Genomic DNA, 27,564 nt, shown 5'->3' with positions numbered 1-27,564 from the left:
ATCTCTTGCTGCTGGCTTGTCAGGACACAAGATGAACCCTGCGGGGAGCCGGCTGGGAGGTGGGGAACGTAGAAATCTGAAACTGAAATGCTGCCTTTTCGTTCTTAACAATTCTTAACAAACCATTGTTCTCCTGAGGCTTTCAGAAAGTTTGGCTGTTTACAAGCGGTGTTGATTTCAAATGTTTGCTTTGTTTCTTGGCTGAGTACAGAAGTGCTTTCCGGGGTCACAGAGCTTCAGTTGAACCCATAACATTAAATACTTTGGATTTAGGAGCAAATGGGACTTCCTACTGATTTAGCTTTGGCTTGCCAAAGGGACACAGACACCTAACTCCCTTGCACTGCTCTGAAAATCCCAGCAGTTTCTATTTGCCTAGGAGTGATTTCCCCTAGGAGGCAGACTTGCATCCTCCCACAATAATCTCCCTGCCAGGCCCTCTGGGGACTAGTGTTAGCTGGTGGGGGAGCTCTCTGCGGCTTAGGGAAAGGTGGGAGCCAAAGCAGAGAGACTGTGATGGCCTTGTGAATGAGGGGCTAGGCTTGTGGGGGTGTTGCGGTGTAAAGGAAGAAAAGCCCTAGGCTCCCAGAGCTGTTAGTGTGGAGATTAGAAGGCCACACGGGAAGATCCCTTCCTGTCTGGGGTGTACTGGCTGGGTTCAGGTCCCTGTGCTTGGGCTTTGCCAGGTGCTTCCTACCCTGACGTTGTGGCTGGGCTCCTGCTAGGCCTGTGAGACCATCATTGCCTGCAGGGGCACCTCTGTTCTCGTGGCTCTTGGCTGAGCTACCAGCCCTCTCCTTGGGCAGCAGTTTGGGGAAGAACTTGGCTTCCTTCTGCACCTTGGCTTGGGCCATCTCTGTGCTTGGCTGTGGTTTGAATTTGGTGCCACTGGGTCTCCATTTGGCCGGTGTCGCTGATGTCACAGAGAGGTGGAGGCCTGGGGGTGGAAATTAAATGGCATGTTCCTCTGGCTCTTGCCCATAGGTCACATGAGCCCTGAAGAGTACCCCAAAAATATCCCCTAAGGCTCCAGAATGGGCCAAGCCCTGTGATAGCCTTACGATGTTCTTCCTTGTCCCTGTGTGACCCTCTCTGGGCAGCCTCAGGGGAATGGCAAGTCCTGAGCTGCGTTCATAGGACGCAGTGCGTGTAGTGATAACAGAAAGGGAAGAAAAAGCAAATGCGCTTAGGGAAGAAATACACACAAATACAGAATGAGGGACAGCTGGCTTGGCAGCAGCACGGCTGAGAAGAATTTAGGAGTTGTGGTGGATCACAACCTCCACATATACAGGGGGACATGGGGTTTCTGTTCTCAGTGCTCTCTGGGAGTGTATGCTGCCCTCCTGCCTCTCTGCCTGCCAGTGTCCCCTCAGGCTGCCAGCCTGTAGCTGTGGCTTGGCTTTACAGCGCTCATAGGAGCTCTTCTGGCCACAGCTTGTGCAGCTGAGAGTCACTGGGGCAATGGGAGCTGTGGCAGGACATATTTTCTCCTTCCTTTTCTTTCTTCCTTCTCCCTGCTGTCTGCCTCTCCTCTTCTCCCTCCCCCCTTCACTCCATCCCTGCACGCGCTCTCGTCCTCACGTCCCCACGTGCTTGAGACACTGCTACTGTCACAGGCTCCGGCAGCTCTGCCCATCTCCCAGCACTGGCCAGCCCTGCCAGACACAGCCCTGCTCAGGCTGCTCCCACGCCTCTGGGTCTGCTCCGGCCCCCCTCCGCTGGCGCTTTGCTCTGCATTGCTGGATATGTGGGCATGTGGTGGGGTAGGAAGCAGCGCTCTGCTCCCACCTCTGCCATGTGCTGATGGAGCATGGCAGGGTCATGGGTGGGCTGGAGAGCCACTGATGGAGCCTCAGTGTGCCTCTGGAAAGCAGCCTGGAGCAAAGCATGAGCTCCACTCTAACCCAGCACCTGTGAGGACCAGCGAGAGCTAGCAGCTGGGACAGCCCTCTCTGAACACCTGCAGTTACAGATGGCCCCTGCCACCTTGCACTGGCACTGCCCTCACCCCTCTTCCCGGACACACGTGCTCTCACTACAGCTCTCCCAGCTGGGCTCCGCGCCTGAGGCTGAGTGACACTTGATTGCCTCCGAACTTTCATCAGGTTTCTATATTCAGTGGGAAAGTCTTTTGTGAGTTAGTGGTGTCAATAAACAAGGCTGACTGGTGACTCATCAGCTGTTTATTGAGCTGGGATAAAGCTGCTGCTGTGTGTTTAAACAGGTGGTCCTTTGTTTTCGAGATTTTCCTTGACTCAGGCTCAGCGTCATGCATAGTTTGCAATGGAGTATGTTCAGCAAGCAAGGGCGGCTTTTTTTGTCGTTCGAGTTGGTAGCTTTTGGGTCTCGCTGGTCATCCCAGTAGTGAGACAGGGTGCAGGGGAGGGTAGATGTTATGCTTAGGGCATCAGGTTAAAGCATCTGGCGCTCCCATGGGTGGATGAAGGCGTGTGTGTTTGAGCCAGGCGCTCCAGCTTTTTTCCCTGGGGGAAAACTCCGGGAGAGCTGTCTGGTCTCAGGTCAATCTCTGGGGTGATCTCGCCACTTCTCAATGCCAGTGGGGCTCGGAAAGCCCCCTGCTTCTGCCTGCTGGCCATGTCTGTGTCCTCCCTGTATCAGTGGCCATTACTGCACCATCCAAGGGTATGTAATCAAGCGCAGTGCTCACTGCTGACCTGAGTGCCCAGGAGCAGGTGCCCTGCTTAGCCACAAGAACCAGTGCGCCCACTGCTGCACCCTCCCCATCCTCCCGGCCAGGGGAGGGAAGAAACCACTGACTCCTCCCTGCCAGTCGAGAGGGACAGCAAAGCAGGAAAGGGGATTTAACAGCCCAGAGCAGGGCTACTTCCAATACTAATCTATCCCCCTGTCAATTTCCCATCTTGAGTTCTGCATTGGAAGTGCCTAGCTATCCTTAGAGGCTGAGCAATTGCAATGTGTTAGGAAAGACCAGGTGGTTTGGTGTCAGATGTCCAACTTCAGAGGACTCAGGGTGAAGTGGGGGTGGGATTTGAACTTCCTCGAGGAACCAAAAAATCCTTCCAAATTGACCTAAAATAGTTTTTCTGTACATGGCAATATCAACATTGCACTGTCCAGTATTTCAGCCCCTTTCAGGGTTCAGTTCTGTGGGACAGTGTTGCCAACTCTTGCAATTTCATTTGAATTTTAATTTTATGGCAAGTCCTGTGATATTTGATGATTTTCTTACTACCCCAGCAGCTGGACTCGAGAGAGTGCATGAGAATCTCAGCTTTCTAGCCCTCCTGGCTAGAAGGAGAGCTGTGAGTATGAGTGCACCCTAACAGCTGGGAAAGAGAACTCAATGTTTATTATTTTTAAAAACTCTTGTGATTTTGGGTGCCTGGCTGTTGGTTTTTTGAATGCATGGGATTGGCAGTGCTCCCTGGGGATCCTGTCAAGCGTGCCTTGCTCATAAGCTGAACTGAGCTTCACTTTCAATTCCCCAGTTTGCTTTGCCTCATGTCACTGTCCCCTAAAAAATGATTTGTGTGGTAGGACCTGCTGCTGATATAGAAAATCTCCCCCAAAATCAGTGCCAAAAAGGGTCAGGGACTTGCTCTCTTCTCCAGTAGTGGCTGATGCTTGATGCTGCAGAAAAAGGCCATGGAAAGGGAGCTGAATGCTTCCTGTCCCTGCAGGCAGTGGCTTGAAGGTTTGACACAGAAGGTTTGATTACCCTGCTAGCACTGTGTCTCAGCTTGCCTGGCTAAAAACACTAATTGTGCTAAAAGAATCCAGCCCTTCTAAAAAGCCTGTTAGACTGTCTCTCTCTGACCTGTGTGGTGTTGAATTCCAGAGGTCGACCGTATGGCATGGAAAAAAAGATTTCCTTTATGTTTGAAATATGTTGCCTTTCCACCTCTCTTTACTGCTTTCCAGTTCAGTGTGGGACAGGACAGCAAAGCATATCTCACCAGATCTCATGGCACCTTTCTATCTTCGGTTTAAAGGTTTGCTTACGGATATCCTTTCTAAACAGAGCAGTCTTTCCCTTTCTGGATGTGATACGTGCCATGCTGTGAGATAACACTCATCCTTCTCTGGAGTTGAGGAGTATTTGCTGTATCTCTCTGGAGTCAAGGTGACAGCCCAGGAGCAGTGCAACAGCTGCAGTCATTCCATCACTGTAACATATGAGGAAGAAAGATCAATGTGTTTTAAAAAAAAAACAACAAACTACTGGTGCTGAAATTCCTAGCGTTTGATTTTTTTAAAATTTAAATTAAATAATTTATTTTAATTAAACAGAGGTTTTTAAATTAAACCTATTTAAAGTTGAAATTAAATGTGAAATTGACAAGCTAAATTAAGCCTTAAACGTGCTATAATTATTAAAATTAAATAAAAATAAAAAGCTTAAAAACAAAAAGTAATCTTAAGCAGTACATATTTGCTGCAAAGTTTTAAAGAAAGTCAACCACTGTACTGGTGGAAGTTAGCAACAGAGCACCTGGAACCGTTGTTTGCTGAAGTGCTCAACCAGTTTTTGACAGTGGTGCAGGTGCAGAGAGAATATTTTCTTCATTTTGATTTGTTCAGCTAATTCAGTTCAGTGACTAGTTTGTTCAGACTGTTAAGAAACCAGTTGGAAGCTGGAAAAAGCAGGAAAGCTTGTTTTCCCCTTCCAATCTATGACTAAAAACTGTGAGAGAGAGGATGAGCTCTACTAGTTCTAAACTCTTGAAGGACAAGCTGACCAGCAACAAGTTCAATTCACTAACTACAGATAATACTTTCCTTGTTTAATAAGTCAATTAGTTTTAAACAAAACATGTTTGATAACCTTTTTGATCAACTTTCACTTTCTTGTGTATCCAGCACATTTAACGTAGTTTTATTTGGTTTAAATGCTGTTTTATTGTGTATTTGTATGCTCCTTCGAATAGAGCTTGATGCAAATCACAAACTGAACATTAATCATTCACTAGTAAATAAAAAACAAACCATTCATCATTTTCTAACATAATATAAAAATTAAGAATCTGCATAAATGTAAATTAAAGTATATAATTGTTTAAATAAACATTAGTAGATCTAATGTATCCTCCTGGCGAGCAGAAAGTACCCAGTTCTAAAGTCTATATTTAGTTGCAAATCAACACGTTTCAGTGGACACCAACCAATGAGAATCAACCTTTCTATAGGAAAATAACTAAAAAGTACTGTTACAAAACATGATTAAAAGCAATAGATTTACATTTAGGTTTCCTGCTTGCTGATTTAAATCATAGTAAGATCAATTATTTCAATGGCATTGATTTAAATCAGTCCACCCTGCTGTTACAGAATATAACTGAGTAATCTGTTAAAAGCCAGTGTTGTCGAGATTTACAAACACAAGCCTTGTTCCCCAAGCTGTGACCAGTGCTGCTGACACATGTTGTTGGCTGCCTTGGCATAGAGTACCTTTTAGGCTAAAGTTGTTGAGCAACTTCAGTTGTGCATTGTTTCCAGCAAAGCTGGAAGAATAGGTAGAAAAAATCTGTGTGTTCCAACGTGTCTTGCTCTTTCTGTTTTCTTTAAAATATATATATTCTGGCAAAGAAATGACTCAGCACAGAGATGGAAGGAATTGGTGTAGCCCCAAAGAAAGGCTTAGCGTTTGCTAAAGGCAAGTTCCTGCTTAGATTGTCTTAATACTTGGACAGCTAGCATTGTGCTTACGCTGTGGCTGGCAGCTCAGCCTGGACAGGGATATCCTGATGCACTGGGTGAAGGTTAGCAATTATTTTCTGACATGTGCATCCTGTGCAGTAATTCTTGTGCTCTGTGTGTGGCCAGAAACCCCAAGTGTTGTCACTTCGGTGTGTATGAATGTGCAGGGACTCCCACCTGCTGAGATGAAAACGTACCCCTTAGAAGAACTTTTGCAACAGACATTCCAGCTTTGGAGGTTGGATGCCAAATTTAAGGATGTTTCCTTTTTGAAAGTTAAACTGATTTTCAGCTTTCCTTTTCGCTCTGTGCTCTTGTGTTGCTGTTACTTTTGTTGAAGTAGAATATTAGAAAAAGTCAATTAACGCAAGGTACATGGAACTACAAGACCCAAAGATAACTCAGCCATCTGCTTTTCTCCAGTAAGAGACCTCTATAACATTCACCTACACAGGATTTATTTTGGTCATCAAAGCAGTTTCACTTTAGTCAGTTCTGTGGCTCCCTCTAGTGGTCGATTTCTTAGTGTACCGATACGGTTGTTCAGTTCCGGGAGCAGTGTGGTCTGGGTCTGTTGTCTCTTAAATAAGTAGTGCAGGATGATTTGGAATCCTTGTCCTCTGGTTTGTAAGTAGCACTATTCAGCATTTCCTTTTGAGCAGCTCACAAAATGTTCCTCAAACTGCACAAATTCAGGTAACTTTGGAGTGGTCACTGGTGTCTTTGAAGTGTTCGTGCTGACACCCCCACCTGTGCTTTCTGAATTTCAGCTCCCCATAGAGGGCTTTTCAGGAGTCTACCGTTGGCCATTCAGATGCATGTCCTGGTGCATCAAGCTGAGCCTGTTAAGCATGGCCTTGATGCTGGTGGATTAAAGCTAACTTCCGCACCTTCAGCCTTTCTTCCTCCATCTGCCTGTGCCTCCTCAGCTGCACCACAACCTACTTTCCTGTGCCCTACTGTAGCCTCCTGCTCCCTGCCTGTCTCATGCAGGCTGCCTGTCTTGCTGTCACTGGAAAAGTCTCCCTGTCCCTCACATCATCCCCAAATGCGGAAGCACAGCTGTGCACATTCCACTAGAGAGGGGGGGAGTCTCCTCCCTTCGGAAGCAGCCTCTGGGCCAGTTACCCCCATTGCTATTAACTGTTTTGGGTCTCCTTACTCTCCAGTCCCACCATTAGCCAGCCTGCTCACTGCCTGCTGCTAGTACCTCTTCTCCCTTCTGCCCCTCCCTCCTCTGCAAGTCATCTTTGGGACTCGGGGTCCCCTTGCCTGCACTTCCTGATGAAGCAGGGAGCACCGACACCTCCTTGGCTATTGCTGGTCGGTCCTGGCTCTGGCTCTGGAGGTGCTAGGGGAGCATCTGCAACCCCTGCCTGTGAGTTGGGAGTGAAGGGAGGGGCTAGGGAAGGGAGAATGGGGGGGAGGGATAGCTCAGTGCTTTGTGCATTGGCCTGCTAAACCTAGAGTTGTAAGTTCAATGCTTAAGAGGGCCACTTAGGGATCTGGGGCAAAAATCAGTACTTGGTCCTGCTAGTGAAGGCAGGGGGCTGGACTTGATGACGTTTCAGGGTCCCTTCCAGCTCTATGAGATAGGTATATCTCCATATATTTATATATTTTATTTTTTTGAATGGATCTATGCTGGGCAGCAGCCAGCATTGAGGCACTGCTGATCAAAGTCCCACTGGGACGGACAGGCTGTGTATCAGAGCAGATGCCTAGAGCCTCCAACAAAACGGTTCTCTGTGCTGAGCTGAAATTGGGAATGCACAGAAATGGAGCTCAGGCAGCCTTCAGCAGCATCTCAGCACATGCAGCATCAATCACAGTCACACTGAAGCCACAGCCAAGGACAGGCCTGAATGGAGAGCAACTGTCCGTACAGGCTGTGAACGCTTTGAGAGACAGATGTGACAAACTTCAGGTCTTCAGTGGGAGTCTGCACTTGCCTGTGTGACATCTGTTTGTGACCTTGTTCCTGGCAGTCGTCCTTACAGCCTCCAGAGAACAGGTGAGTGGCTGTGATCTCCTTGTCGGATACGACAGGCAGCCGTGCTGTCTTTGGCCAGGACAGGCCCTGTTTCCCCTCTCCAGTCCTCTGTCAGCATTTAAGATGCTATACAAACACCTTCATGGACCCCTTCCAGACCCCTTTCTCTCTGGATACCCCCAGCCTTGAGCTTTCCGGCCTTTGACTGCATTCCCAGGCTGACTCTCCCTCCCTGCAAGCAGCATTTGATCCTTCCTGCCCCACGGGAACAGGGCTCCCTCCTTTCCCTGTGCACAAGCTTGGCATGGAGAGCTGCAGGGAAGAGGCTGCTAGGGCAGGAGTGGGCAAACTTTTTGGCCAGAGGGCCATATTGGGGTTGCGAAACTGTATGGAGGGCCAGGTAGGGAAGGCTGTGCCTCCCCGAACAGTCTGGCCCCTGCCCCCTATCTGCCCCCTCCATCTTCCTGCCCCCTGACTCCCCCTGGCTCATCCAACCCTCCCTGCTCCTTCTCCCCTGACTGCCCCCTCCTAGGAGGTCCCCCCAACCACCACCCTGGGACCCCATCTCTATCCAACACCCCCTGTCTCCTTGACCCTGACTGTCCCGACCCCTATCCACACTCACGCCTCCTGACAGGCCCCCCAGGACTCCCAGGCCTATCCAACCCTCCCTGTCCTCTGACTGTCCCGACTCCTATCCACCCCATTCCCCCAGCTCTCTGACAGGACCCCTGGGACTCCCACGCCTATCCAACCCTCCCTGTCCTCTTACTGTCCCAACCCCTAGCCACCCCACTCCTCCAGCTCCCTGACAGGACCCCCGGGACTTCCATGCCTATCTGACCTTTCCTGTCCTCTGACTGTCCCGACCCCTAGCCACAGACCTGCCTCCTTGCAGGCCTCCCGGGACTGTCACGCCTATCCAACCTCCCCTGTTCCCCATCCCCTGACCACCTCTCCCTCAGAATCTCTGCCCCATGCAACCACTCCCTGTCCCCTGACTGCCCCCCGGGACCCTCTGCCCCTTATCCAACCCCTCCCCCTCAGGTCCCTACCCCCTTACCATGCTGCTCAGAGCAGCAGGAGCTTGCAGCCCCCCTGCCCAGCTGGATCCAGCCAAGGGCCAGGCAGGACAGTCCCAGGGGCCGTAGTTTGCCCACCCCGCTCTAGAGGGTGCCTGTGGGCCTGGAAACGCAGCTATCTTGGCTAGGCTTCCCTGGCTGGGAGCAGAGCGGAGCCTTGCAGCATGGCAGAGATTCTTCTTCATGATATTCCCCTTGTATGAAAGTGCTGCACCGGCCGCCGCAAAGTCCATTCACCAGCTTTCCCTGCCTCACCCGTGAGCAGCCTGCATGGCTATTTGCTCAGATCACCTGGCTGTTAGCCTCAATTTGTCTCCCCCCCAGGCCCATCCCTAGCTGCTCTGCCAGGCCAGTCCTTTCCCTGAGGGCGAGGGGGTGTAGCTGTTACTAGAGAGAGAGAGAGAGTGTGCGCGCACATGTAGGAACAAGGGGGTTGTGGGGGGCTGCCATCCCAATGCCTGGGATCTTGTCAACACCTCCCCTCCCCATCCCCCAGCACTGGGACAGGAGCCGTAAGCCTTGCACAGGCGTTTCAAGCTGTCCCTGCAGGCATGGGCCCATGAACTTTGCACCCCTGGGTACAGATGTGGGAGCACTGTCTGACCTGTGGTGGTCAGCAGCAGGGCCCCAGCTTCTCTGATCTCAGCCACCTTCTTCTCCTGAACCCAGTGCCTCCCAATGTGTTCAGCCTGGGGCCTCCTGCTGTGACTGGCGGACAGATAGCTGCTAAACCTGGGGCACAGGAAACATTTGTATCTTTGAAATTGGCTGCCAGACACACAAGGGACCTCACTTTCTCCCTTCCCTATATGAGTTAGTTCTTTTAGCTTCAGTCTTTGCACCAGGAAAAGTGTGTTTGTTTTAGTTTAAATAAATACCTAGAATTTGGGGGAAGAATGCACAGAAAAGTAAACTGCAGGAACAAATAAACTGCACCACAAGGTGGCCAAACCCTTCCAGATGTGAAATGTGTGGAACACTAAGTGCTTTTGGGCTTTGCATGAAGAGACTACAGGAGGGGAAGCTTTCTCTCGTGTATTGGCTCGGCGGACGTGGTTATGTACTGGGGACCCATCCAAAACTGGAAATGAGTAACAGTATCCATCCCTGTCGTTGTCCAGAAGTTGGGGCTTCAGAGCCCAGTTTTCCTTACAGTGCTACACTATGTGGAAGAGAAGGTGCTAAGATCTTACTTCTGTTCTGTATCTCACAGCTGGTTGGGGTGGGGAGCAGGGTCAGAGTGTGACCCAGGGTCTACGGAGAGGGGGAGACACACCTCTTATTTGTATAAATGAAATCCTCGTAGTGCACTGGCTATGCAGTGCTGGAGCCCTGCGTTACAGAGAAGCAGTTCCCTGAGCAGGAACTTGGAGGAAATGTCAGGCCAGGTCTACACTGGGGATAGTGGTCGACCCTCAGATACACAACTTCAGCTACGCAAATAGCATAGCTGAAGTTGGTGTATCTTAGGTCGATTTACCTGGCCGTGAGGACGGCGGTGAGTCGACCTCTGCCACTCCCCCATCGACTCTGCTTCCGCCTCTCGCCACGGTGGAGTTCCAGGGTCGATGGCAGAGCGATCGAGAATCGATTTTTATCGTGTCTACACTAGACGTGATAAATTGATCCCCAATAGATCTATCACTACCCGCCGATCTGGCAAGTAGTGTAGACGTACCCTCAGACACACTCTAGGCCTTCTGGCAGCACTGTGCGAAGGTTGTTCCATGTGGTTAGCCTGGGAAATAATCCTGCCTGCCTGTTGGTGGAGGAAGTGACGGGGGAGCTTCTCGTAGTCCTCCATTCTACCAGCCTTCAGCGCATGGTGAGCGCGGTGGAGAGTCTCTTGTCAGAGGTCCCCAGGCTGGGAGAAGAAATCCTTTTCTCTTCTTGCAGTGGGACATCTAATTTCCCATGATGGGCATGGACCTAAGCTCTGCTTTTTTTGTCATGAGAGGCTACACTGGTAATACAATGGCTACAAATACACCCGTTGTAAGGGGTGACTCTTGGCTGCCTTCATGGAGGCCAACAGAAGAGCTTAATGGAGCAGGTGAAGGGGGTGACAGTGCTGCTGGGCATGTGGTGGGGCAGGGCGAGCTAGTTGCATGCGGTCTGGAGTGGTTCCCCTATGACCTGGTGGAAATTTGGGTTTGTATGTAGCTTTGGGCTGGGTGATGAGGAGCCTCATTGGGCTGGAAGCTGGTTCCCAGTGTACATCCCCTTCCAGCCCCTCAGCAAGTGGATTCCTCGGGCTATTGGTCTGGCTGGCTGGGGAGGGAAGGGGAGCATGCAGCAGCTCACTCCTGACCACCCTCTAGGGATGGCACCTGCTCTTGGACTGTCATAAGGGTAGTGAAATGCAGGGGAATAAAACAGCAGCTTGAAGAGGTGGAGTTTGGACTCGTGGTCCCGTCATTTCCAGTTCCGAGAATGTTCTCTGATGTTACTGGGGAGTCTGACGGTGTCTCACTCCTATTGTGATTCTCGCTCTGCAGTTTTCCTCAAGGTCCCTGGCAACATTCGAACCATGCTCAAAGGTTCCATTCTGTGGCCTGGCTTCAGTATTGCCATGAGACTGTTACTAAATGAATGTTTACACCTCCTGTAAAACTGACATCGCTAAGACAACCGTAACAATGGTGTCATGGCCACCTTCAGTCTAATAGTGTTTTCAATGTGCTCGCTCTCTCTGCTGCATTGCATCAGCAGGTAAAGAATAACCATGCTTCAAGTAGTGTTCCCACGGGAGCTCACTTCAGGTGCCCATTTGGCCTGCGTATGAACCTTATGCTTCTTCATGGCAGGCATAGAGGCTATAAAGCGATGAACGGACGAACTGCCCTCGGTTCCTTCTCTACCACCTCGGCCTGAGATGGAACGCTAGCATGTCCTCCTAGTGCGTACTCGGCTAGCACATACTTGGCCTGCTTCTTATTACTTTTCCTCTCAAAGTTCGTTAGGTTAGAGTTGTTGTTAGTGTTTAGTATAATTAGTTTAGGTGAGAGAGCTGTTTCCCCCCCGGGAGAAATGGCAGGGCATACCTGGTTCGCCAGGCTTCAAACGCTGCCTCTCTTGCTGGGAGGATTTGCTGGTGACTGACAGACACTCCAAGTGTGTCATTGCCTGGGGGAGTCCCATCTCTCCCAGAAGTGCTCTTTTTGTTTGGCCCTTAAGTGCAGGGGTAGGAAGAACAGGGAAATAAAGTTCAGACTGTTGCCCATGGAATGTTTCCTGCCACCTCCCCCTCCATCACGCCAGGAGACCAGCCCATCCCTGTACATTTGTTCTTGGATCGATCGGATCCAACACCCCTTCAACCTCAGGTCATGCTTCTCCTAAGGGAAGCCTTTAGAGCACCCTGGGAAGATGACCAAAAATGACTGTATAGCAAAGGAGGCAGCTCCAGAAAAGACAAGGTCCCTGTCAAACTCTTTCTCAGCCCCTTCTGGGCTCTCAGGTTGTTCCCGCTCCGATATAAAGTGGTGCCCCAGGCCTCCCTGGGCCTTTCTGGTCCCAGCTCTCCTGCTGGGCAACTAAATGAGTTCAGTTTCCCTCCTGGGGTGCGTCAATGTCCAGGCCACATCCCCAGTGGCTGTTGGCAGTGTGTGGTGGGGGGGAGATATGAACTCACCCACTAGTCTGGATCCCAGCCCAAGGACCCTATAGATAGCAGCCATCCTCTATACATTCTTCACCCTTACCTCAGGACCTTGTCCTGGGTTGAATCCCAGCAGCCAGCCCAGAGCTCCTTCTCATATCCCCCGGTCTCTGCCAGCACTGTTCTGTCCAAGGTCCTGTAGCTCCCTCAGCCAATTGGGCACGCCATCCACGCTTCTCCAGCTCCAGCAAGCAACTGAACTCACTCTGGTCCCACAGCTCTTTTTATACTAGCCTACTAGGTCCTGATTGGCTGCTCCCTGCAGTCCTTTCTGATTGGCTATGTCCCACACAGTCACTGGGCCTCCAGCAGGGCCTAGGTCATCCCATCACGAGTAACATTTCCTTTTAATGATGCCACTGGAGCACAAAGTTTTCATTTTCTGGTGAGATGCTGACAATGCCCAGCCACCTTTGTGTCAGTTGGTTTGAAGGTGTTAGGAAGAACCGGGGTTTACCCAGTGGAAAAGAACGAGATTGGTGGCGGAACAGTTTGGTTTTGAGTGTTACGGGGAGAGAGCAGACATACTTGGCAGTAGGTTTGTGTTTTCTTCTTTGCTTCAGTTTACTTCACAGTTCCCTGCATCTGACCTGGCCTTGGTGTGCACTAACTTGGAGTCCATAGTTCTGGAATAGGGGAGGAAATGGGACAGGCCTGGGGGGAGTGGGCTCAGGTAACAGGTTTGCACATCAGTATGAAGGGGGCTCACTGCAGTGCTGCTGAGCGATGGCAAAAAGTCTGTGCCAGCACTTTCACCTTCCTAAACATGATAGCAGGACTCCCGCATTGTCCTTCCACACCAGAGCCACACAAAAACACGCAGCAGGAGGAAGCACTGTGGAAATAGTTAATACAGCTTAACACCTGCATGCTCACATGCCTTGCTGAACCAGGACATGGATTTGTCACCTTGTGCTGTGAGGGTGGGAGCCAAACTCACTGAAGTCAGTAGAAAGGCTTTCATCGACTTCTATGGACATTGATATTTCTTCTCTTTTATTGCCTTCATGAGGAGATGCAGCATTGACTAATGGGGAAAGATCCCCAAGGCGTAAGCAGGGCTGGGCTGCTGGGTGTCCTTCAGGTGCTTTGCTGCCTCACTGCTTTTCAAGTGTTTTTGTGCAAAGGGACTTGAGAGTAGCATGTTTGGACAGGAACCCGCATGGCTAGCAGCCCTTTCTGTGCAATAGTTTGGTGAAAGTCTAGCACTGGAAATGGGCAGGCAGCTGCGTGAGTAGGTGACTCCCTGCATTCTATCCAATGGGGTTTGTGACTTTAAAAAGACTAAATTTAGTCACGTAACTGTCTTTTATTTATTTTGTGGGAAGAACCAGTGTGTGTCATCCTTAGTGCTATTTCCATGGGTGCAGACTGCAAGTCAATGGTAAAAGATGCTGTGGAATCAGTTGGTTCCCTCATTGACTTACCCTTGTCAGACAGGGCGGTGGAAATGGTTAAAACGGCTGACCACTGAAATGAAGCACAGTAACATTTTAATTGACATACATGGGAAAGGAGTGCCTGGTGTTCTCACAGAGAGGCTGCCAGGGCATCATCACCAATCAGGCCCTTTCATTCCCTTCTCTACAGGGACCAGCTGTTACTCCAAAGCATAACAGATTAGAGAAACTAGAAACAGCTGCTGTGCCCCTGGGATGGCTGAGTGGCAGCTCAGGAAGCTGCCAGTGCTGCCTTTGGGGAGTATCCAAAATGTACTTTTATCAGACTCTGTAAGGGCAGGTTTAAAAATAAGCCAGACAGATTTGTTTTTAATAGATATAAGGTGTTTGAAAGAGTGACCCTGTGAAGGTGGAAGCTCTGTGGATGGAGTCTGATCCATTGTGACCATTTGCACCAGAAACTTACACAAAATATTACAAATGTGTGCAGCATCCCTTGCTCTCAGTGGGATCCCATGAAGACTCTAAAGCAAATTAAAGTACTGATTAATTTATCATTGGCCAAAGAGAAACAGCAGAAGTGTTTGATAAATACTTCTGGTCTTGTTTGGGAAAAGGCCAGATGATGTAGCCATATCATAAGATAACACTCTTTTCATTCCACTCGTGTCTCCGGAGGGTGTTAAATAGCCGCTGCTAACGTTAGACATTTTAAAATCAGCAGCTCCAGACGACCTGCATCCAAGAGTTCTAAAGAAGTTGACTGAGGAGCTTGCTGGATCATCAGTGTTGATTTTCATTACGTCTTGGAGCACGGGCGATATTCCAGAGAACTGGAAGAAAGCTAACGTTGTGCCCATTTTTTAAAAGGCTAAATGAGATGCCCCAGATAATTATAGGCCTGTTAATCTGATGTTGATTCCAGGCAAGATGATGGAGCAATTAGTAAAGAATTAAAGGAGGGTAGTGTAATCAATGCAAGTCAGCGTGAATTTATGGAAGAGAGATCCTGTCTAACTAACTTGATATTTTTTTGGAAGAGATTACAAGTGTGGTTGGTAAAGGTAATAGTGTCGACGTAGTAGACTTACGCTTCTAGTGTTGACATTGTAGAGCTGCTCTAAGAATTTTGTGGGGCAGATCTCTGGCCTATACAGCAGCGGTTCTCAATCCTTTTCTTTCTGAGCATCCCCCCCACCCCACCCTCATCGTGCTATTAAAAACTCTATGGTCCACCAGTGCCACAACAATGTTTTTCTGCATATAAAAGCCAGGGCCAGTGTCAGGGGGTAGCAAGCAGGGTAATTGCCTGGGGTCCCACAAAGCTAAATTGCCCAGGTTTCGGCTTCAGTCCCAGGTGGCAGGGCCCTTTGGCCTGCATGATGGAGCTTCAGCTTTCTGCCCTGAGCCCCAGTGAATCTAACAGTGACCTTGCTTGGCGGGCCACCTGAAACCTGCTTGCAGCCTCCCAGGGGCCCAGAGATCTCTGTTTGAGAACCACAGGATTTCAGACTGGATGATTAGAGTGGTCCCTTCTAGCCTTGGGATCAAGGAATCTGTGAGTATCCATAGCAACAAAGAGCATGCTGGGCATCTGGGATAATCCCATCGCAATACACACTTGCCAGTGCACAGATTCTGACAGGCCCTTTCTCTCCAGCATTTGTAGGAAGAGCCTGGGCCGCTCCAGTCTGATAATCCCCTCTTACCAACCCCTCATTGAAATGTGCAGCCCATCCAGCAGTCGGACTGGCTGAATATCTCGTGTGTGACCTGAAATGGGACCCGTTCCTGCGCACTAAGTTGTAGGTAGAGAAAAAATTGTAACTGACGGGAGATTGGTGAGGCCTGGCTGGCAGACTCCTCGTCCCTGCAGTGCCATGTGCCCTCTGCTCTAGCAGCCAAGGCCTGGAACCCTTCCTGCAGCCGTGCAGGCATGGGCCTGAGCTGCCCTTCCATGCTGTCAACTCCCTCCCACCTCCCAAGCATTCCTGTTCCTCCAGCCGGAGCTCCAGCTGCTGGGAGCCTGCTGCGTGCTAATAAAGTGCACCCTGCCCTTTCTTGTGGCCTTGCCAACTATTCAATGGTCTCAGCCCTTGTGTAGGTCAGTGCTGGTCAGCCCATTTAGGAAGGAATTTAGAGAGCAGCCTAAACAACTGTCCCTTTCAGGTCCTTGTTTTGGTGTGTCCACCATGCATGCGAATAGGTCCCTATTCTTGGATCAAAGTGAATGTGCTAGAAGAAATTAAAACTACCCTGTCATTAGTGATGACTAACGAGCTATGAAATGACAGCTGAGTTTGATGGAGAATTTGAAACATCAGCTATTTAGAAAGATTCAGACTCCACTGTCTTGCTGTTCCTAGCAACTTCAGGGCACCCGCCACGGTGTTAATTCTCTATTATACCATACTTCATGGCTCTGGTAGCTTGGCTCCAAGCTCTTTTATAATGTTCTTTGTTACACACTTTCCAAGCCAGATGGCTGAATCTACAGACTGCATCGTGTTCGCTGGCCAGTGTGAAACCAAGTGTCCTCCAACCTCACTTTTTACTGAGCGAGAGGTTGGAGGTTTAAGTGAATTCCTCCATTTCACAACATGACTTGGGGTCTGACCCACAGTTGATCTCTTCATCAGAGGCTGAAACCTCATTCCGTTTGAGGGTGTTTTACTTTCCATTTGAACTTTTCACTTTTACTTGAGTAGCTTTAATGTGCAGCTCTGTGGCTCCAAAGGAGCTGCTCCTCTGTGTCTGCTGGCAGAAGTTTAATCCACCGGGGAGAGGCAAGAGGAAATCTAGAAAGCTACACTTGGAAATTAGGGTTGTGCTGGGCTGTTCTCCATCTGAGTCATGACCAGAGCAGTATCACTTCTTTCTGATGAGAAGGTAAACGAAGTATAGTCCAAGGAGATTTGAATCCAGCATCTGGGAAATCATTTTCTCTTTCAAAGGAATCATTGCTCTAGAGATATACATGAATCAGCAGTTTAGGGGAGTGGAGTGAATACAGTGCAGCATGGCTTTCCCGGATGGGGAATCTGGGGAAAGGCTGTTCTCATGGATGATAGATTTAACAAATCCCCATATTCAGAGATGTGGCAGGGCGGGAGAAGGAAGGCTGCTTGGCTCAGCTTGTCAGTGGAGGAGGAGTGGGAGACAGGAGTAAAATCATAGAAATTGCCAGGAAGGAATCAGATTTAGTGCCTAAAACTACCTTTTTAACTCTGACTACATTTTAGGTCAACAGTATCCCCTTAAATATGCAAAGTGCCTGTCTCTGTCTAGGCTGCTCTTAAAGTACAGGAAACTAAAAATTAACTGAAGAAGGCAGCGCCCAGAAGGCAGAGCAGGCAGGCAGGAGTGCGTAGCTTGCACCAAAACCACTGGGATTCCGGGGGGCCTCCGGAGGACAATGCAGCGTCCCACTACCAGGAGCACTGTAGTGCGGTGCAGTTCCTTTCTGTAGGTGGATAGGCGCACCTCAGTCCTGCTGATGTGGGTAATCTGGAGAAGCAGGGGCTCACCCCACATTGCCCCACCTATTTCCTTGGAGGTGATTGTAACTCCCCTTCCGCAGATGATAACACCCCAACTCTGCTAGCTCACCAGTGTGAACCTCTCCAGGGAAAACAATGCCTGAAAATTACTACGGTCTTTACTGTGTAAGTGCATTTGCTTCTCCCATTCTCCATCCCAGCTGACAAAATATGAAATAACAAATGGCATCCTGAATATATCAGCTGCTTACCTGGTCAAACAACAAACCTTCCTCCACCACTCCCACCTGCTCCTAACCAGCAGAATGTTATGGTTGTACGGTGGAGCACTCAACAGCCAGAGCATGACAAAACCCTTTGCCCGCTTAACTGCAACTCTGCCACCTTTGCAGGTGCATTATAGGACAGTCTAATCACGACAACCTGACAGCCTGGGCATCTGCCTGGGGGGACCTACTGTGGCCATATCCTTAGGCATTAAGGTAAACTTTACTGAGTTAAGTCAAACCTTACTGAATTAGGGTTAACACCTCTGGGCACATTGTATTAAAATGCAACGGTCTGTGTTGTGGCATTGTACACATCTTCTCAGGGGGAGGGGAGATATGCTAATAAACCTTCTACATTATCAGCCTCTGAACCTCTCTGGAGAGACATGTACATATCAGTTCAAACTGGATTCTCCGGGGTCTACAGACAAAAGACCTTTGGCTAAAAGCCTGGGGTTTAAGCTGACTTGGGGCCTTCTTTGGACAGGGCCCCTGGTCCACAGAGGGTGCCAGTTCTTAGGGGAGGGCCCCTAAGACTGGGTGCTTGTTCTGAGCTGCAGCTCTGAGGAACTTGTAAGAAGCGTCTGAGGTGGGATGATGCCTGGGGAGGTAATTAGCTTGTGTGGAGGTTCTTTTACTGTTTTTAATAGATTTTCTCTGTGTTGCTTGGTACCTTAAGAATGAAGTGGGCTTGCTTTGAAAGAGCTATGTCTGTAGTAATCATAGAATATCAGAGTTGGAAGGGACCGTAGGAGGTCATCTAGTCCAACCCCCTGCTCAAAGCAGGACCAATCCCCACATGCCCCCCTCAAGGACTAAACTCACAACCCTGGGTTTAGCAGGCCAATGCTGAAACCACTGAGCTTTCCCTCCCCTGTGAAGAGAAAGTAAGCAGGGCTGTTTAGGCAGACTCTCCTTGCTGGGAAATGCACAGTGAAGAGCGGGAACAGGAGGGAAGGAGATGCAGGTCTCCAGTCTGAAAGGTAGCAGCCGAGAAGTGGAAGCTGAGAGAGGTGCCCTTGCTGGACCATGGAAGGGAAATACAGGGGCGGTTGCCCTGAGCTGTAACACTTCTCTTTTCCGGTTGGATTTCGTATGTTTATACCCTTACTGATGTGTCTTTTCTTGTGCCCTTGCATCACATCTCTTGTGTTAGAACGAGAGGTCTGTCCCCGAGGAACAGTCCTTAAAGAGCGTCGGCAATTGAATTACCTGGCCCTAGCAGAACACTGGAGAGCAACGAAGAGCCGGTAACCTGCATAGTCTTGCCTTCAAATGGCTGCAGCCTAGAACCATAAGCTGGCTACTGCACTGGAACCAGCTGTCCTGCTTTAGGGGGCGGTAACTAAGGAACGAATCACCTGGCAAGGGTCTTGTAGCCATCAAGAGTGGGTCCCCGTGTAGGGGGACTGGCAGTTTATAAAAGGGAGGCTCTCTCACCATCCATCAGAGAAGAGACCAGAGCCAGATGACAAGGCTGGGTAGAGGGCGGGGGGGGGGGGTGCAGAAGTATCCTGGGCGCCGTGGAGGACACACAGACCTCACACCTTGAGGTGTGAAAAACCAAAGTAGAGTTCTGCATGCAGGTGCATGTTGTTTTCTGTAAATCTGTATCTCTCTTGTGCCTTGCCTCTGAGTGGTCTTGGTTTAGAAATGCCTTGGCACAGTCTGTGTGTGCCATGCTCTGACTGCCATGTGGTTTCTGCAGGGGGGACAGTTCTCCAGAGGGTGCATGGCTTCGGTGGAGCTCTTTGTAGCAGGCAACAGCTGCTGGGGAGGCTTGGGAGAGCAGCACTAGTTTCAGGGCCCGGTCAGTGGGACTGTGGTGTTCCATCAGTCAGAAAGGGGCACTAAGCAGTGGCGAATTAATGATTTTGCCGCCTCTAGGCCCTGAAATAATTGTCGCCCCACTTGCCCCTGGCCCCACCCTGACTCCACCCTTTCCCCACCCCTATTCCAACTCCTTCCCCCAAATCCTGCCCCATCTCCCCCCTCCCGCCCCTATTGGATCCCTTCCCCAAATCCCCGCCCCGGCCCCACCTCTTCCTTCAGTGCGCCACACTCCCTCTCCTCCCCCACGAAACAGCTCTTTCGCGGCGCAAGCGCTGGGAGGAAGGGGAGGGAAACAGGACGTGGCGGCACGCTCGCAGAGGAGGCGAGCTGGAGCAGGGGAGCTTCTCCGTGGGTGCTCAGATTTGCTGCCCTAGGCAATAATACACCCCTGGCACTAAGTACGAGATCTGCACCCTGAGCATGTACATAGAAGACCAGAGCCTGAGACCAGGACCGGACTGTCCAAACCCAGCCAGCTGACGAGCGTGTGAGATCCCAAGTTTGCAGTGTCCACCAGGAGGAGCTCAGACAGGGTTGTAATGTACACCATGATATTTTTTTCTGCCGCACCCTTGCCTCCTGCAGCATGGAGGTCACTCCCAGGCAGAAGGTTAGCACAAGATCTGTGCAGCTTTTGCATCTCTCGCAGAAAGTGCTGATCAGACAGTGCACAGAGAATAAAGACACTGTTCAAGATGTGCATTTACCGTTCTTGTTCAGTGCATTGGCTGTGTGTCATCTGACCTGCCGACTGAGTGAGGTTCACAGTCTGAAACTGGTATTTGCTGACTTCTGAATTCTTCCCTTTGTGATCTTTTACTTAGTTTGTTTGAATGAATTTCCTTGTATTCATTAAAAGTCAGAAAAAAGACGTTGTGATGTTCGTTAAAAGAGAGAGAATTACTGCACAGGCACAAAGTCTTTTAAAAATTTACAAATCAGTTTAATTGAAACAGATTTTCCCCAGACCTTTGTATGTCACAGGTGACTGGTCTGATCTAGAAACTGTTGTCTTGATATCGTTCTTTCAGGAGCAGGTTATTGTAAGAATTCTAACACATTGAATTTCCTCATTTATATGAAATGTTCAGTCTTTATGTAAAATTAAGACATTTTGCGTTTAGTATCTCTTAATATTATGCAGAATAATTTGTGCATTAATGACTGTAAAGGCCTGGCAGACACCTGGAATCCTTTACTTCACTGAGTGTTTGGCTTTGCAGCTGCTTCAGAAGTGTTCCCTTTTGTCTGTCTTCTGCCCAGCGAAAAGTAAGAAGAGTGGTCAAGTGCAGTGCTCAGCAGTGAATTCACTGCTGTCTTGTATATCCAGGAATCCAGACTGTAGGCTTGTGTATTTAATTTTACATACCCTAGGAATAGGAAACGTAATTTATGCTAATAGTTTCAATGGCACAGTAATTGGTGTGTCTCACAGGGTCATTTAAAACAGTGCTTCTCAAGCTATCTGATGTGGGGGACTGGCAGCTTTTTTTTCCAATGTGCCAGGGATCGGTGCCATATTATTATCCTATTGGACGCTCTTATGAGGAAACAGCACCAGTCCGCAGACCACCACTTTGAGAGGCACTGATTTAAAAGACAGACACGCGTCCTGGGATTTCAGTTCTGGAGTTGTCCTGCTGCATCAGCACTCAGGCCTTCTTCTACACTACAGGGTTAGGTCGAATATAGCCATGTTAGGTCAGTTTTAAAAATGACTGCGTCCACACAACCAACCCTGTTCTGTCGACCTAAAGAGCTCTTAAAATTGACTTCTGTTCTCCTCCCCGACGAGGGGAGTAGCACTAAAATCGACCTTGCTGGGTCGAATTTGAGGTAGTGTGGACACAAATCGATGGTATTGGCCTCCAGGATCTATTCCAGTGTGCTCCATTGTGACTGTTCTGGACAGCACTTTGAACTCAGATGCACTAGCCAGGTACACAGGAGAAGCCCCGGGAACTTTTTTGAATTTCATTTCCTGTTTGGTCAGCGTGGCGAACTCAACAGCACTGGTAATCATGCAGTCCCCCCAGAATCGTAGGGCATAGAATGTTTCTACGCTCCCCCTATCATCTCTGTCCCTGAGGTTATCGCAGATTAGAAGGTGAAAAAAACGCATTTGCGATGACATGTTACCTGAGCTCATGCAGTCCTCCCGCATTGATAGGGCCCAGCTTAATGCATGGAGGCATTCAGTGGCAGAGGCCAGGAAAGAATTAAGTGAGTGCAAAGAGTGGAGGCAGGATGCGATGCTGAGGCTAATGGAGGAGCAAACGGTTATGATGAAGCGTCTGTTTGGGGAGCAAACGGACATGATGAAGCGTCTGTTGGAGCTACAGGAAAGCCAACAAGAGCACAGACCCCCGCTGCAGCTATTGTAAAGACAACCTACCCTCCTCCCCATGTTCTACAGCCTCCTCACCCAGATGCCCAAGAACGTGGGGCTGTGGCTCCGGCCACCTAGCCACTCCACTCCAGAGGATGGCCCAAGCAACAGAAGGCTGTCATTCAAACAGTTTACTTTTTAGTGTGGCTGCAATAAGCAATGTGGCCTTGTCCTACCTTCATCCCACACCCCACCTGGCTACCTTGTCCGTTATCTCATTTTTTAAAAATTAATAAAGAATGCCTGGTTTCAAAACAATAGTTACTTTATTTCAAAGTGGGGAGGGTGGTTGGCTTACAGGGGATTAAAATCAACAAAGGGGGTGGGTTTGCATCAAGGAGAAACACACCCAGCTGTCATACCGAAGCCTGGCCAGTCATGAAACTGGTTTTCAAAGCCTCTCTGATGCGCAAGCGCTTCCTGGTGTGCTCTTCTACTCGCCCTGGTGTCTGGCTGCTCAAAATCGGATGCCAGGCAATTTGCCTCAACCTCCCACCCCGCCATAAACATCTCTCCCTTACTCTCGCAGATACTATGGAGCACCCAGCAAGCAGAAATAACAATGGGAATGTTGGTTGCACTGAGAGGTCTGGCCAACAGTGCCAGCGAGCTTTTAAACGTCCAAAGGTACATTCTACCACCGTTCTGCACTTGCTCAGCCTATAGCTGAACTGCTCCTTACTACTGTCCAGTCTTCATGAATGGATCCCCCAAGCAGGAGAGCAGAGTTGCAGCAGAAGCGGTGGACAAGGACGGTTAGCAGTCCTAATGTATCGTCTGCTGCCAGCAGCACGCAGGAGGACCAGAACGAATTCCCCTCGAGCTCATCGCTGGGGAGCAGGAGAGCAGAGTTGCAGCAGAAGCAGTGGAGCCGTACATCATGCCCTGGAGGTTGTTAGGAGCCGGGCAGGGAAGACGTTCCCAGAACCCCCAGCCAAGCTACATGTCTGACGAGGACAGGTACCAGTCCTACTGCACCGTCTGCTGCGAAGGCAAGGAGCTGCTGCTGTGCAGCAATGCCAGCTGCTGCAGGTGCTTCTGTGTCGAATGCTTGGAGGTCTGGGTAGGGCAAAGTACCTTGGCCAAGGCAAAAGAGCAAGAGCCCTGGAGCTGTTAAATGTGTCAACCACAGAAGTGCTATGAGGTGTCACAGCGCCGACAGGACTGGAGTGTATGGCTGCAAGACTTCTTCACCAGCGACAAAGGACAGGAATATGTTGCACCTAAAATCTAAAAAGGCCGGCACATTTCCCCGAGTCACTACTCTTGGTAACAGAACATCAATGATTGCATTGGCTACTTGGATCACAGCAGTCCCCACAGTAGACTTGCCCAGAACAGCAGTGGTGATGGTGAGCTGAGCGCGCTCCATGCTTACCGTGATATGGCGTCTGCACGGGTAACCCAGGAAAAAAGGCACAGAACGATTGTCTGCCATTGCTTTCATGGAGGGACCCCAGTCACCCACGATAATATTTTTTTTGCCCCATCAGGCATTGGGAGCTTAACCCAGAATTCCAATGGGCAGCAGAGGCTGCGGGAACTGTGGGATAGCTACCCACAGTGCACTGCTCCGTAAGTCGATGCTAGCCACGGTAGCGAGGAGGCACTCCGCCAACTTAATGCACTTAGTGTGGACATACACAATCAGCTAAAAATCAACTTCTATAAACTCAACCTCACTGTTTAGTGTAAACCTATCCTCAGTGAAGGTCAGTGAGGAGAAGAACATTAAATTAATTAGTCTCAGTTATGATGAGCACCTCGTGAAAACATTAGCTCTGCCCCCCCATCTTCCTTGACATTCTTGTTTAGTTCTGGCTGAATTGCAAACCCCTTTGTGTAAGGAACTGTTTAATCCAAGAGAGAAGTGAAGTGCAGTGTGTCTTGTTTATTTGCAGTCGGTGTCCCAATGTGTTCTTTGCTCTAGCCACTGAAATCTGGAATGCCCTGCAGCTTTCCTCCCTGAGTGATACTGGCTTTCTAGATGTTTTGTCCATTTCACCATGGAACAGATCAGCAAGAGTGTATGTCAGAAACGTGCAAAGCGGGTAATGGCACCCCTGCGAGGGCGGGTAGGAACCGAGGGCCGTGCAAAGGGTTGGAGCTTGAGCTATTCCAGCATCTGGAGCGGAAGGGAGCACTTCCCCTCTGTGGCTGGCTGATGAGAGTCCCTGTCTGTGGGACATGTTCTGTTTTGCTTCCTTTTTCCCCCTTCGTTCCCTGTTTGATAGAAGCCCTGTTTTCTGCTCTCTTCTCCCCCCAACCGCCCTGGTCACCGGATCCTGCAGATACCGGACTCCTAGTGTTCTGGAATGAGCGCACCTGAAAAGACATGATATCTATGTGCTGATGACTTGTTCTCAGGGACCAGAGCTTGCAGTGCATCCTGCCTTGACCGCTCACCTGTTCACATCACAAAAGTGCACACACTGTGGTGGGTCTGGCAGCTGCTACTTGCAGGACTCGGATTCCAGAGCAGACCTGAGGTGCCTGCAGAGCTGTATGCAGAGGGCCTTACTCAGCACCAGCCTGCGCTGTGCCGCACCTCACTGAGCAGAATTCACTCACTTGCTGTGTGTTGGTTTGTCATGTCTGTGGTGGTAAAAGAAGAACAGAGTCCATTGCTTGCTGTTACAAGGCTTTCTGACTGTGAAGCCGGGTTTTGTTGTCAAACCTCATTCATTAAATCTGCCAAGACTGTGAGTTTGAAATTCCCCCTTTTGCATATTAAACTATTTTTGACTCTTTTTGGATAGTTTATGATTAAGCCGCTCTCTGCTATACTGAAAATTGTATCGTACCGTTGTGATCATCTAGTCTGACCTCCTGTATGACGCCAGCCAGAGACCTGCCCCACAATAATCCCTGGAGCAGATATGATAGAAAAACATCCAGTCTTGATTTAAGAATTGTCAGTGCTGGAGAATCCACCATGACACTTGGGAAATTGTTCCAATGGTTAATTACTGTCACCATTAAAAAATTACACCTTCTTTCCAGTCTGAATTTGTCTAGCTTCCATTTCCAGCCATTGGATTGTGTTACAGAGCCCATTATTCAATATTTGTTCCACATATTGGTACTTACAGACTGTGATCATGTCACCCTTAGCCTTCTCTTTGGGATGCTAAATACACTGAGATCTTGGAGTCTATCACTGTAAGCCATGTTTTCTAATCCTGTAATCATTCTCATGGCTCTTCTCTGAACCCTCTCTAATTTATCAATGTCCTTCTTGGATTACGGGCCCCGGAATTGGGCACACAATTCCAGCAGCGGTCACAGCAGTGCCAAATACAGAGGTAAAATAACCTCTCTGCTCCTGCTCAAGATTCTCCTGTTTGTGCATTCTCAGGGTTGCATTAGCTCTTTTGGCCACAGCAGCACATCCATCTTCCTTCCTCGGTCTCAGAGTTGTGTTGTGCTATGAAATAGCGCCAAGTGACTTCAGATTGCGTACACAGTTATCGTGGATCTTACTTTAAGTTAATGCTGGAAGTTTTTTTTGAGTCCCAAGTTCCATTGGAAAACAGCCGTTACATCTGGTATGTGTCCCAGTGTTGAAGAGCGAATGTGTTCTGTTGCTTAGCCGTAAGGAGGGGAAAACTTTCTTTAGGGAGCTCAGATGGAGGAGGTAATATCCTTTATTGGACCACCATCTCTGGCTGCAAGAGACAAGCTTTCGAGCTTACACAGAGCTCTTCTTCAGGTGTGGCTATTACACTTCCAGTCGCACACTGCAAAGACAGGTAATGTGTGGACACTAATTGAAAAAATAAGTAGTTGGGCTGGAGACAAGCTGATTGTTTCATGTGCTGTGGCTCTCATTTCTGTATCATCTGGGGGATGGGATGACCCAGGAATTCAGATGGCCAGTCAGCCAGGGGAGAAGCGGAGTGCTAGGAGCCCAGGAAAGCTGAATGGGGGCACGAGGGGGAAGTGTGTATTGGGAGGAGGGCAGATGCAAAGGCCAGGAGGAAGGGGCAGAAGGGGAAGTGTCTGGGATTTGGGAAGGAAAGCTGTCACTCTACAGAGGAGAGAATAGAGAAAACCAGGGAGTCAAGGAGAATGCAAGGAACCAGACACATCCCTTCACATAGGTGACTTCGCCCTGGAGCTCAGTCAGAAGGGAAAGCGCTTATATCAGAAGGAGAGTGCTGATGAGGCTGAAAGCTGTCACATGACAATTGTCGTTTCAGACATGTTGCCTTTACAGCTGATTGTCATTTACAACACTTTCTTGCCACATAGCTAAAGTACTTGGTTGTTGTACTTGTATTAGGAACTGTCCTACATTGAGGCATCAGTAGAGTAGGTTTTGGAATAAACTGATAAATTAAACAGTAATAAATCTCCAGGATCCGATGGGATCCAAGAGTTCTGAAGGAACTCAGATATGAAATTGCAGAACTACTAACTGTGGTATGTAACCTATCACTTAAATCAGCTTCTGTATCAGATAGCTGGAGGATAGCTAATGTTATGCAGATTTTTTTTTAAAGCCTCCAGAGGTGATCCTGGCCATTACAGGCCAGTAAGCCTAACTTCAGTACCAGGCAGTAAAGAACAGCATTATCAGACACCTAGATGAACATGAATGTTGGGGAAGAGTCAACATGGCTTTTGTCAAGGGAAATCATGCCTCACGTATCTATTGAGGGAGTCAACAAGAATGGGTCACGGGTGAGCCTGTGGATATAGTGTACTTGGACTTCCAGAAAGCCTTTGACAAGGTCCCTCACCAAAGGTACTTAAGCAGAGTAAGCTGTCATGGGATAAGAGGGATGGTCCTGTCATGGACCAGTAACTGTTTAAAAGATAGGAAACACAGGGTAGGAATAAATAGTCAGTTTTCAAAATGAAGAGAGGTAAATAGTGGTGTCCCCCAGGGGTCTGTACTGGGACCAGTGCTGTTCAACAAACAGTAATTCCTCGCTTAACGGTGTAGTTATGTTCCTGAAAAATGCGACTTTAAGCCAAACAATGTTAAGCGAATTCAATCCCCCCCCACCACACACACACAGTAGAAGTTTTAAACAAACAATTTAATACTGTACACAGCAATGATGAGTCAGAGGGTGGGATATTTCCCAGTAATGCCTTACTGCTAAATGATGAACTAGTACTCGACTGAGCCCTCAAGAGTTAACACGTTGTTATTGTAGCCTCACGCTGTACAAGGCAGCACAAATGGAGGGAGGGGAGACAGCATGCCAAAGAGAGACAGAGACACACACCGTATCTGAGAGAGAGATGCGCATTGCCCCTTTAAGTACTCTGACCCCACTCTAAATATATTGCCTTTAAGTAGATCAGCAAGTTGAGACAGCAGCTGCTGTCAGCAAGGTCCCTCTGTCTTGAGCCCTGTCATGTGCCCCCCCCATTCTCCATGGAGATGGAGTAAGTGGGGAACAGGGGGAAGGGGGGACACCCTGACATTAGCCGCCCCCTCCTCCACTCCCCCCCCCTGCACAGCAAGCAGGAGGCTCCCGGGAGCAGCTCCAAGGCAGAGGGCAGGAGCAGCACACAACAGTGTGGGGAGGGACAGCTGAACTGCCCGGCAATTGATAGCCTGCCGGGCGGCTGCCGCACAGGGAACTTAAGAGAGTGGGGAGCTGATGGGGGGCTGCCGGTCCACCCTGGTTCAACCCCCCGTGCCCAGCTAGCTGCAAGGGGCTGCTCTTCCTGCAAGCAGTGGACAAAGCAGGCGGTTGCCAAACCACATTAAAAGGGAGCATTGCGCAATGTGTGT

The sequence above is a fragment of the Chelonoidis abingdonii genome, chromosome 10 (genome assembly GCF_003597395.2).
Source record: "Chelonoidis abingdonii isolate Lonesome George chromosome 10, CheloAbing_2.0, whole genome shotgun sequence".
In the NCBI taxonomy this organism is placed as follows: domain Eukaryota; kingdom Metazoa; phylum Chordata; order Testudines; family Testudinidae; genus Chelonoidis; species Chelonoidis abingdonii.
Note: the sequence above shows the minus strand (reverse complement) of the source record.